Source organism: Phocoena phocoena, chromosome 15 (genome assembly GCF_963924675.1).
Source record: "Phocoena phocoena chromosome 15, mPhoPho1.1, whole genome shotgun sequence".
NCBI classification, from domain to species: domain Eukaryota; kingdom Metazoa; phylum Chordata; class Mammalia; order Artiodactyla; family Phocoenidae; genus Phocoena; species Phocoena phocoena.
Window position 1 is genome coordinate 6630868 of NC_089233.1, and position 13786 is coordinate 6644653.

Consider the following 13786-nt stretch of genomic DNA (forward strand, 5'->3'; position numbering starts at 1 on the left):
CCTTTTCCAGAGAGCTGCTACTCTGGAGAATCAGAATGCTTCCATGTGCCACCATGTGGGGTCCCAAGCTCCATGGGACCGAAGCTCCTTTGTTTGGGACCTCACCCCGTATATGTCTTCGTCTGGCTGTTGATTCCTATCCTTTAATATCCTTTTATAGTAAATAGGTAATCTAGTGAGTAAACGGGCTTTCCTGAGTTCTGTGAGCTATTCTAGCAAATTAATCGAACCCGAGGAGGGGGTCGTCAGAACCTCCAGTTTGTAATTGGTAGCTTGGAAGCCTGCGACTGACATCTGAAGTGGAGGGTGGTCTTGTGGGACTGAGCCCTTCACCTGTGGAATCTGATTCTATCTCTGGGTAGGTAGTATCAGAATTGAGTTGAATTCTCAGACACCCTTCTGGTGTCTGAGAATTCCTTGTTGGAGGTATGGGGAACCCCCCCTCCCCTGTCAACATTGGAAATTGGGTCTGGGAACCCCTATTCAAGCTGCCACACCACTTATCCACTTTCCTTACTCAGTCTTGCCCGAACTACCTTTTTATTCTTTTTTTTTTTTTTTGCGGTATGCGGACCTCTCACTGTTGTGGCCTCTCCCGTCGCGGAGCACAGGCCCCGGATGCGCAGGCCCAGCGGCCACGGCCCACAGGCCCAGCCGCTCTGCGGCACGTGGGATTCCCCCCGGGACCGGGGCACGAACCCGCGTCCCCTGCATCGCCAGGCGGACTCTCAACCACTGCGCCACCAGGGAAGCCCCGGAACAACCTTTTGACTGAATTATTCAGGAAGGAAGAAAGGTGTACTTCTTAAAGTGATCCTGTTATTCATTCTGTAGATCTGTTACTGTGAATGTATCTAGATAGTATTTCCCTACTGTTAACCATTCAGAAAATATCTTTTAAAATCCTATGCAACCTAAAGTGATGTCTCAGAAAAAAAAGTAAGTAACTAGTGTAGGCACACCAGTGTATTCAAGCTTGCGAGAAGGAAATCGCATATCTAAATCTCCTAGCACACACTAGATACTAGATACTTGACACACTAGATACTTGACAAATGTGAATTCCCCCTTAATTAGATACAGCTGATATATAATGAGCCCCTAGTATGTTCTAAGCACTGGCCATATGGAGATGAATGGCCCTGCCAAAGATAGACAGGAAATCGGTGCTTATAATACAAGGTGATATGTAATTAATAGGGATTTCAGGTAAACTCATCTGTAAGGATGACATCAATTTCACTGAAGAGAGAGAGAGAGGGAGGGGGGAGAGAGAGAGAGATAAGAGAGAGGAGGTGTGCTAGAGGCAGATATTGGATTCTAACAGGTATAGGACAGTAGGTGAAGGAACTGAATTTCACCTCAGTATGGAACCACCTGGTTGATGGGGAGAAAGTGAACAGGTCAGAGAGCAGGTCCTGGGATACAGCAGGATTTACAGAGGTCAGAGGGTTTGCAGGAGGAGAACACAAGCTCAGGGCAGGGTGGCCTGAGGGCTTATGGCTGTACAGTCAATCACGAAATGCCATCTCTTGGGATAATCTCTTCCTCTGCCAGGGTCATAGCCCTTAGGTGTACACTCTATTCTGAGATAGCACTTCTCTACTGAATTGCTATCTCCTATTCTCTGAGAGAGATCTGAGTTGTACTAGAAAACAACAAAGGATGTTCAAGAAAAGTTCTCATTTTTACCAGAACAAGTCACAGCAATAACGTAAACTTATTCCAGGCTAAATGGTGAACAGGTTAAGCTAATGCTCAGAAAAAGGAGCTGTAGAGGCAACTCAGTTTGAAGACAAATGTTAACTGCTTAACATAAGCGATTTGTCCTTCGTAAACACATAGATTTATATTTTTGCTTTTTTTCTTTCTTTTCTTAACTTTTTTCCCACTATTTATTCCTGGTAAAGCTTCTTTTTGGAGAGTTCAACTTAAAAACAATTTTTTTTTGGCCACGCCACTTGTGGGATCTTACTTCCCTGACCAGGGATCGAACCCACGCCCCCTGCAGTGGAAGGGCAGAGTCCTAACCACTGGGCTGCCAGGGAATTCCCAAGAATTCAAGTTTTTTTCAGCAGAACCAAGGGGAAAAGGAAATTTTTACATATGCAGCAAGGTAGGGAGAGGGAGCAGGTTGTCCTTAGAGAAGGTACCACTGTATGAAGGTAACAGTGGTCTTCTCAGTTTTAAGAACTGGAAAGGAGCCAGGAAGCTGGAGCAGAAATGTAACAACTTAGGGAAAGAGGAAGCATGGACAGCTTAGGTTTCTGCCTTCCCCTCAAACAAACTCTTTTGGGCTAGTGTTTTGGACTTGTTTAAAGCTACCCCTATCGGACAGAATGTGCTCATTGTCTCTCTAAGAACTTGTCCCGCCATGGTACCACCTGGATTAGAAACAGGAAAATGGAATGACAAAATGGAGAGCTTCCCTCAGCCTCCTCCATCTAGATGAAAGTAACTGTTTCAAGTTCTGTGATGGATAGGACAAGTGGAAAGAAGTGTACTTACACAAATTGCAGTAACTGATCCCACAGCCACAATCTTGTGCCACTTGAACTGTCTGATGAATAGGTCTGTGGAAGCTTGGAGTTGTTTATTAGACATCTGGTATGTGACCAAGACCCTAGGTAGATAAAAGGGTAAAATCAAAGGAGTGATGTCATAAACATAATGCAATGAGAGTTTCCTACCATTTCCCCATCAAAGAACATCAATTCTCTGACATCACCTATGGCTGAGAGGGCTTTTGTAGAAGTTTGGGTGTTCAGTGAAGAAGTTCCAGCACACACTTGGAGCAATTATGATCTAGCAATTCTATTCATGTTTACAAAAACATACATGAGAATGTTCACAGCAGCCTTATTCATAATATTCCCAAATTAAAGAAAAAAAGAAATATCCACCAGTGGAAGAATAGATAAGCAAGTTGGGGATGTTTGTACGATTGAATACCACTCAGCAATAAAAAGAAAACAACTACTGATAAATCCAACAACATGAATGAATTGCAAAAACATCAGGTTGAGTGAAAAAAGCAAAAGATTCATTTTATATGATTCATTTAATAAGAAATTCTAGAAGAGATAAACCAATCTATGGTGACAGAAATCAGAATAGCAGTTGGCACGGTGGAGGGGGTTGACTGGAAGGGGGCATGAGAGAAACTTATGGGGATCTGAAAAGTCCTTTATCTTGAATTGGGTGATGGTTATATGGGTATATACATTTGTCTAAATCAACATATATACACTACCAAATGTAAAATATTTGGCTGGTGGGAAGCAGCAGCATAGCACAGGGAGATTGGCTTGGTGCTTTGTGATGACCTAGAGGGGTGGGATAGGGAGGATGGGAGGGAAGCTCAAGAGAGAGGGGATATGGGGACATGTGTATGCATATGGCTGATTGACTTTGTTGTGCAATAGAAACTAACATGGTATTGTGAAACAATTATACTCCAATAAAGTTCTATTTAAAAAAAAAAAAAGATCTGTGCATTTGACTTCACATGAATTATACCACAATAAAAAGGAGAAAAAAACAAGGACACTAGAAAAGAAAAATATGTATATTCATATAACTCATGACTAAATTCTAGGCAATATCAACATTCTAGAGGTGGTGCATTGGGTAAGATTAAGGGATGTGAGAATATGCTAAAGTACTCGTATTGTTCAGGGAGAAATAGAGAGACATTGATAAGAAGAGGTAAATAAACATAAGCTGGGGTAAATAAACATAAGTAACCAATATAAGACTAAAAATAAAATGTAAAATGTTTAAATCAGAAAAATATTTGATTCACCTATTGAAAAGTAGGGAAAGAGAAATAAAGAAAGTACAATAAATGTGAAACTTGAAACAAGTTGGAAGAAACAAGAAACTATCATTGCAATAAATGTAAACAGGTTAAACTCACCAATTAAAAGACAGTGGAATGCAATCAAGAACATATGCTCTCTATTTTATGTTTAGTAGTGTATATATGTCCATGCCACTCTCTCACTTTGTCCCAGCTTACCCTTCTCCCTCCCCATATCCTCAAGTCCATTCTCTAGTAGGTCTGCTTCTTTATTCCTGTCTTACCTCTTCTGACCTTTTTTTTTTTTTTTTTAGATTCCATATATATGTGTTAGCATACGGTATTTGTTTTTCTCTTTCTGACTTACTTCACTCTGTATGACAGACTCTAGGTCCACCCACCTCACTACAAATAACTCAATTTCGTTTCTTTTTTATGGCTGAGTAATATTCCATTGTATATATGTGCCACATCTTCTTTATCCTTTCATCTGTTGATGGACACTTACACTGCTTCCATATCTTGGCAATTGTAAAGAATGCTGCTATGAACGCAGGGGTGCCTGTATCTTTTTAAATTAGTGTTTTGAGGTTTTTTTTCAGACATATATGCAGGATTGGAATTGCTGGGTCATAGGGTAGTTCTATTTTTAGTTTGTTTGTTTGGTTTTTTTTTGAGAAACCTCCATACTGTTTTCCACAGTGGCTGTACCAGTTTACGTTCCAACAGTGTACGAGGGTTCCCTTTTCTCTACATCCTCACCAATATTTGTTATTTGTGTTCCTTTTGATGATAGCCATTCTGACAAGTATGAGTTGGTATCTCATTGTGGTTTTGATTTGCATTTCCCTGATGATTAGTAATGTTTAACATTTTTTCATGTGCCTGTTGGCCATCTGCATTTCCTCTCTGGAAAAATGTCTGTTCAGTTCTGCCCATTTTTTAATCAGGTTGTTTGGGTATTTTGGGGTTTTTTTTTATGTTGAGCTCTATGAGCTAATATGTTGGATATTAATCCCATATTAATCATTTCATTTGCAAATATTTGCCCCCATTTAGTAGGTTGTCTTTTCATTTATAAAACTCCTAGAGGAAAACATAGGCAAAACACTCTTTGACATAAATCGCAGCAATGTTTTTTTGGATCCATCTCCTAAAGTAAATGAAATAAAAGCAAAAACAAACAAATGGGACCTGATTGAACTTAGAGAAAATAGTGAGAAAAAAACATTTGTAGAGATAGTAGCTGAGAATTCCCCAGAAATAATTGAAGACCTAGTGAGGGGCATCTATCTATTGTTTCAAAGATCCCAACAAAGCCAAAGAATTTCTTGAAAATTCCGTATCTAATCACAGTTGATTGAAAAATCAAATGAAAAATAGGAGAAGACAAAAATTACCAATGCCAGGAAGGAAATAGAGACGATCACTACAGACTCTGCAAGCATCAAAAGTAAAATAAGGAAATACTACAAACAGCTCCATGCACATTAATTTGACATCTTAGATGGGATAAACCAATTCATTAAAAAGCAAAAACGATTACAACTCACCTAATATGCAATAGGTATCTGAATAGCACCATAATTATTAAAAGAAATGGAAACAACTCAACCAATTGCAATTGTATGTATCTTATTTGAATCCTGATTCAAACAATCCTAATATAAAAAGATAAACCATGCAAACAGTAACAAAGAAAGTTGGTATAGACCTTAAGGCAAATATCATTTCTAGAAATAAGAAAGGTTTCTTCATAATGATAATAAGTTCAGTTTGCCAGGAATATGTCATTTATTATATCGCTATAATTAGTATATTGCTAGAATTATATTGATATAATTCTAAATAGCAATATGGCATTAAATAAATAAAGTGAACTTCAAAATATGCACATACTCAGAGAAATAAATTCACAGTTCTGGGAGATTTGTATACATGTCTCTCAGTAATTGGTAAAATAAGTAGACAAAAGATTATGTTATATGTAAGTAAGTGATGATATAAGAGATTTGAACGGCATGATTTAAAAACCATCCTATTTATGGGACTTCCCTGGCAGTCCAGTGGTTAAGACTCTGAGCTTCTACTGCAGGGGACGTAGGTTCGATCCCTGGCCGGGAACCAAAATAAAAACCATCCTATTTAGACAATAAAGCTATCAGTTGCAGAATATACATGTGGAACATTTACAAAATTGATTGTATACTGGGCCAAAAATCTCAAAAGATTTAAGTTATATGAAATGTGTTCTCTGGTCACAAGGCAATTACATTAGAAATCAATAACAAAAATATTAGTAACGGAACGGTATATCATGTTCATAGTATCTAATTTGAAACCAAAATGAACTACAAATTCAATATAATCACAATTAAAATCCCAAAAGGAATTTCTTTTTTTGTAATTCCACAGATTGATTAAAAGATTCATATGGAAGCACAAAATATCAAAAACTGCCAAAGCCCTTTTAAAGAAAAGTGGAGTGAACATGGATCAAGGACCTAAAAAATGTAGGTCTTGTCCACCAGAAATCCAGAATTATTACAAAATGATAGTAATGAAGACTGGGTGGTATTGGTGCTGGTAGAGACAAATTCACTAAACAGAATAGAGAGCCCCCAAGCAGATGGACATATAGACACCTGATTTATGACAAAGATGCACGGCAGAGCTATGGGGAAAGGGTGAACTCAGCCAGCAGTGCCAGGTCAATCAGGTTCCAAATATCCAAGGCTTAAAAAATTAGTGTTCTCTTGTAAATAATCAGAGAAATTCAAATTAAAACCGCGTGAGCCACTATTATACACCCATAATTTTTCCCAAATATTTTATTTATTTATTTATTTTTGTGGTACGCGGGCCTCTCACTGTTATGGCCTCTCCCGTTGTGGAGTACAGGCTCCGGACGCACAGGCTCAGCGGCCACGGCTCGCGGGCCCAGCCGCTCCGTGGCATGTGGGATCTTCCCAGACCGGGGCACGAATCCGTGTCCCCTGCATCGGCAGGTGGACTCTCAACCACTGCGCCACCAGGGAAGCCCTGCCAAATATTTTAAAATGATGATATCAAATGCTGGCAAGAATGTGGAACAACAAGAAACTGCCGGTAAAAGAGTAAACAGGTAAAACCACTTTTTAAAAATCGGCAGAATCCAGTAAGTCAAAGACGCACCTACTCTCTGATCAGCGAAACCACTGCCAGATGACACCCTACAGAAACACATGCTCATATGGACTCAAAAGTTACATGCAAACCTGTTATATATAGGATGGATAAACAACAAGATCCTACCATATAGCACAGGGGACTATATTCAGTATCCTGTGATAAACCATAATGAAAAAGAATGTATATATATGTATAACTGAGTCACTTTGCTGTACAGCAGAAATTAACACAGCATTGTAAACCAACTGTACTTCATAGGATCTTAGTTCTCCACCCAGGGATGGAACCCCTGCCCCCTGCAGTGGAAGCGGAGTCCTAACCTCTAGACTGCCAGGGAATTCCCCCTATGGTAGCAATTTTTATAGCAGTCTTAACAGTAGAATGTAAAAATATAGTGTGATATAATCATACATCGAAAGACCATATGACAGTGGAAATGAATGAGCTACCATTACATGAGAGAATGTGGATGAATCTTAAATATATAATACTGAATAGAGAAGCCAGACACAGTGGAATTCATAGAGTATGTTTTCATTTATATGAAGCTGAAAATCAGGCAAAACTCACATAGATTGTTTAGGAATGCCTAATAAGTTGGCAAAATGATAAAGAAAAATGAGGGCATAAATATTATAAAAGTTAGAATATGGGTGTACCTAGAATAATGGGAGAGAGAGAGGGAGTTATAACTGTGGAGAGACACGGTACCAGAGGGCTTCTGGACTGAGGGTCATGTTCTCATTCTTATTTTGGGTGGACATTATATGGATGATCATTTTATAACAATTTGTTAAATTGTTTTATGCATTTGCTCTATGTTTTGATATATTTTATAATAAAATTTTAAATTATGTGCACTCATTAATATATATACATGCAATAATTATAAGTTGTGTTAAAATAATTAGGAGAATGGGAATGAGGATTTCTGGAATTTTTCCAATGACAAAATAATACTAGGTTCCTTTCTGGCCCCAAGAGGAAAACATAACTCTACTGTGGAGGGATCAGGCATTTTTCCTCTTACCCAGGGGTCACTCTTATCATCACTAATGGTAAACAATCAGATACTTTGCATCCTCCAATGTGCTGCAAACAGAATTTAACATCACTTATGCAAATGCTTAAGTTAAATCTATCAAGCCTTCAACTCTAAATTCCAGTTTATGGGAATTACAAGAAATAGAGGACAAACTAAATGCCACCATAAGGAAGCAATCAGAAATATCCAAAGGTGGAACATTTGACAGGACAAATGGCCCTGGCTTTTCCATACAGCAGGGCCAAGAAAAGAAAGGACTGGCCTGTATTTAAAAAAAATCAAGGGGCAAAATACCAGATCCTGGAATGGTTGTGGATTTGCAAAAACAATTGTATAAACTCTTGAAGGACAATTGAGCAAATTTGATTATGAACTGGGTATTAGATGCAAAGAATCTACTTTTGGTTATGTTTAAAGATATTCTGGTTTTTTTTAAAGGTTTATACCGAAATATTTGGGGGTGGAACGTCATGCTGTCTGTAATTCACTTGAAAATACTTAAGCATGTGAAAATAAAGTAAAAAGTAACATGTCTATATGCTAATGGGAATGTGATGGAAATAAGGCTATTGAGAAGGAAGATGATTTAGGAGGGAGAGGGGAAAATTGGTCGAGTGATTTTTTTTTTTTCTTTTTTTTTTCGAGTGATGTTCTTGAATAGGCAAGAGGGGATGAGGTTTAGAGCTGAAGTGGAAGGACCAATTGTATTTGGGAGCACGGAAAGTTTTTGCTTCATTTTGCCCAAGAAAATAGGTTAAGTCATCAGCTGAGTGTGAAGATGAGGAAGGTTTCAGGAGAGAGAAGTACGGTGGGATGAGTGCAGTGGCTCTAAAACTTCAGTGTGCATGAGTCATCTGGAGGGCTTGTTGAAACACAGACTGAGCTCCTCCCCAGGATTTCTGATTCAGTAGATCTGGGGTGGGGCCTGAGAAGTTGTATGTCTAACAAGCTCCCAGGTGATACTGATAGTGCCGGTCTGGAGATCACATTTTGAGAACCACCATGACAATTGTGCAGCATTAGGCCCCCTTGAGGTTTTAAAGTGAGAGCATTCAGTGTGGTTGAACTTTTTCTCCATGCATGTTCAGCTAAAGAGGTGTAGTTGAAAAAGAGACAGAGGGTTGCATGAGACAGAGATGATCACCAAGATCGTCACAGAGCTGGCTCCTTATTGCTCTGGACTCAGCCCAAATGAAACTGCCTCAGAAGCATCTTCCTCCCTCCTCATCATCTTGAACTTTCACATTACTTTTTCTCACAAATTTTTTCATTCTTCGGAGTCGTATGTATATTTATTTTGTTACTTGTTTCTGAGTCTTTTCACCAGAGTTTATGCACCACAAAACAGGAATCTTTTTTTCTTGTTGGTCACTGCTGTTTTCCTAGAACCTAGAACACTGCCTGGACATCACAGGTGCTTAATAAATATTTATTGATGAAAAGTAGAAAGAAAGAAAAGAAAAAGAAAGAGAGAGAGAGAAAGAAAGAGAAAGAAAGAAAGAAAAGGAAGAAAAGAAAGGAAGGAAGGAAAGAGAGAGGAAGGAAGAAAGAGACAAGGAAATATGAATCACTATACAAGAAACTAAATCACAGTATTAGTTTTGACTATGAAGAGAAAAATATACAATTATAAAGATATATAATTATAAAATATATTAGACACAGATTACTATGCCTAAAATTAATGTAAATACATTAGAAAGATGGGAAGCAGGGGCTAGCTAGTTGCATTTTCTTTTCCTGAAGACAGTGTTTCCCAAATTCCCTGTTTGGACCGTGAATAGGTTGTGGTCATTGGAACTTGGGCAGTGAAGATGCATACCATTTCCATGCCTGGACATCAAACATCTCATGCAATTCTTTTTTTCTCTGTCTCTCTGTCTCTGTCTCTCTGTCTCTCTCTCTCTTTCTCAGCTCATCAGTGGGCTGGGTGCAGAGGACAAGTAGTGACCTCTGGGGAGGCCCTAGGGGACAGTGGAGACATAGAATGAAAGGGACCTGGGTTCTCGAGTAGCAGCTTGGAGGACAGCAGTGTGGAAGGCTGCTCCCAGACACTGGCTGGACTTCAGATGAGTTCAAGATAAACTTTTGTGTCAAACAGCCACTGAAATTCCAGGGCTCTTTTTATTACTGCAAAAAAGAGAAATGTCAAAAAAGGGATTCAGGGCTTCCCTGGTGGCGCAGTGGTTAAGAATCCACCTGTCAATGCAGGAGACATGGGTTCGAGCCCTGGTCCAGGAAGATCCCACATGCCACGGAGCAACTAAGCCTGTGCGGCACAACTACTGAGCCTGCGCTCTAGAGCCCTTGAGCCACAACTACTGAGCCCACGTGCCACAACAACTGAAGCCCGCGCGCCTAGAGCCTGTGCTCCACAACGAGAGAAGCCACTGCAATGAGAAGCCCGCGCACCGCAACGAGGAGTAGCCCACGCTAGCTGCAACTGGAGAAAGCCCGCACACAACAACGAAGACCCAATGCAGCCAAAAATAAATTAAATAAATAAATAATAATAATATTTTTAAAAAGGGATTCATTAGGAACTACTAGTGTATCAGTCTGTGTCCAGTCAGGATAAAGAAATCACACATTAATTGGAACAGGGAAAGTTAACATAAAGAATTATTAACTATAGAAGAGTAAAGAGAATTCTAAAGAATACTGTAGTGATGAGGAAGAGAACCTGAATTCTGAAATAAATCTTTACCTGATTTGCTCTAAAGTGGTATTCATTCCACTATTTATTCCATCTGCTGAATATTCTTAAAGAATATTTCCATTTGCAAGATATCTCCTGGGTTCTTTGTAGGGTATAAAGAATTCAAAGTAAGATATACACTAATCAAAATAAAATTGACTCCAGGAGGGATCTGAGCTTCTGTTCCCACCTGGCAGCAAAACAGCAGGAAAAAATGGAGTGAAGAAATGCTGGTTGGCACTGCACTCCCCCACCCTAATGTCAGTAGTGCAAAGTGTGGACCTGAACTTCCCCCTTCACCTGGAGGCAACAAGGCCATGGGAATTGGTGCTCCACTTACACCAGGGTGGCATCAGCAGGGCCCAAAGGGAGCTGAACATCCCCCCCCTACCTGGACCTACATGCTACACCTAAACAGGGTGACTGCCTGCTAAATAGACCTGGGGTCTCACAATATAATACCTAAAATGTCCAGTATACAAGAGAAAATCACTCATCATACCAAGACCCAGGACAATCACAACTTGAATGAGAAAAGACAATCACCCGGTGCCAACACCAAGATTACTCAGGTGTTGGAATTATCTGATGAGGATTTTTAAAGCAGCCATCATGAGTGTCTATCCACAGACGAATGGATAAAGAAGGTGTGGTATATATATGTAATGGAGTATTACTCAGCCATAAAAAAGAATGATATGATGCCATTTGCAGTAACATGGGTGGACCCAGAGATTATCATACTAAGTGAAGTGTCAGACAGAGAAAGACAAATACTGTATGATATCACTTATATGTGGAATCAAAAAAATACAAATGCACTTATTTACAAAACAGAAATAGACTCACAGGCATAGAAAACAAACTTATGGTTACTAAAGGGGAAAGGGGGAGAGGGATAAATTAGCTGGACTTTTCTCAAAAGCATGATAAGCAAGTGCTGCAATTAGTCTGATGCCAACTTTACAGTTGAGTTCACAGAGATCATGATCACTGAGCAACTGGCTATAGCTTTTCTATTTTACCTTCCTACTCTTCAGGTACCTTCAAGACTTGCACTTGATTCTGGCTGCTTGGGATATACTTTTATTTAAAGTAATTGCTATAGATATTGTGTCTGTTTTTCTTTTCTAAATGGGAGATAAGTCACAAGTCCTGTGATAGTTTTCTCTTTTCCGTTAGTCTTTTTTTTTTTTTTGGCTGTGCTGTGTCTTTGTTGCTGCTCATGGGCTTTCTCTAGTTGCGGCGAGCCGGGGCTACTCTTCGTTGCGGTGCGCAGGCTTCTCATTGTGGTGGCTTCTCTTGTTGCGGAGCATGGGCTCTAGGCGCACGGGCTTCAGTAGTTGTGGCATGCGGGCTCAGTCGTTGTGGCTCGCAGGCTCTAGAGCGCAGGCTCAGTAATTGTGGTGCACGGGCTTAGTTACTCCGCGGCATGTGGGATCTTCCCGGACCAGGGCTCGAACCAGTGTCCCCTGCATTGGCAGGCGGATTCTTAACCACTACACCACCAGGGAAGCCCTGATTGTGGGTAACTTTTATTTTCACCTTTTTGCTTATGCATGTTTCCTAATGTTGCTACAATTCTTCTGTATTGTTTGGTTTTTAAAATACATTTTAAAATGTTAACTGCCTTCATCAACAAACCTCCTCCATCTCTTTGCCCTAGGGATGCAGTTTCATTTAGGGACCCTACACAAAACCCATCATGCTTTCTTTTCCTTCCCATTTTTGCACCTTTTGGGCTCCAGTCTGCACTGTCCTAAGCTGCATCTAGTCCTAATGACAAAAGAATTAGATGTCACTATTTTCCTTAACCCCAAGACTCAACTTGTTTCCTTTCCCCCTTACCTCCTCTGCCTTCATTTCTCCAAGACAAATAACCTCAAATCCATCCTCTAGAGTTGTATGGTTGAGGAGCTAAATGTGACTATTGACTTAAGAGAAAAACAGAAATGAAACCCACCCCATCCCTTCCTAATTCCTGAATATTTTACTTCTTCCTTTTTTGGGGAAAGGTGGATGGGTGGGGGTTGTCTTCTCCTTTCACAATCTTCTTTTTTCCTTTTCTCTGCAAAGAAATACATAACACACCTCCACCACTCCCCTCAAAAATCCTGGATTCAGGTCATACCCACTGTTAATATCTAGCTACTTACTGCATATCTTGCATAACTTGCTTAACTTGTTTCTTCTGTGATGAAATTAATCATACCTACCTTATTTACATTACAAAGTGGTTGAGTTGGTAAATATAACCTGAAAAAGCTCTGAAGACATAAAATGCACATTACAAATTCTGAATGAGGCATGATTGTTTGTTCTTTTTCTCCTCCTCTTATTCTTCTACTTCTGGCCTCCTTTGATTACTAGTTAGGTTTTCTTCCTTTTCTGCTCTTTCTCCTTTCCTCTTTCTCCCTCCTCATCAATCTCTTTTCTTATTTATTTATTTATAAAAATTGAAGTATAGTTGATTTACAATATTGTGTTAGTTTCCAGTGTAGAGCAAAGTGATTCAGTTACACATATATATATCTATATTCTTTTTTTCCATTCTTTTCCATTATAGTTTACTACAAGATATTGAATATAGTCCCCTGTGCTATACAGTAAATCCTTGTTGTTTATTTTATATATGGTAGTGTGCCTCTGTTAATCCCATACTCCCAATTTATCCCTCCCCGCCCCCTTCCCCTTTGGTAACCATAGTTTGTTTTCTACATCTGTGAGTCTGTTTCTGTTTTGTAAATAAGTTAATTTGTACTATTTTTTTGATTCCACATATGAGTGGTGTCATATAATATTTGTCTTTCTCTGACTTACTTCACTTAGTACGATAATCTCTAGGTCCATCCGTGTTGCTGCAAATGGCATTATTTCATTTTTTTTATGGCTGAGGAGTATTGCATGTATGTATGTATATATACATATGTAAATGTATATATATCTTCTTTATCCGTTCATCTGTTGATGGACACCTAGGTTGCTTCCACGTCTTGGCTATTGTGAATAGTGCTGCTATGAACGTTGGGGTGTATGTATCTTTTCTTTTTTTTTCCATGTTTAAAAATAC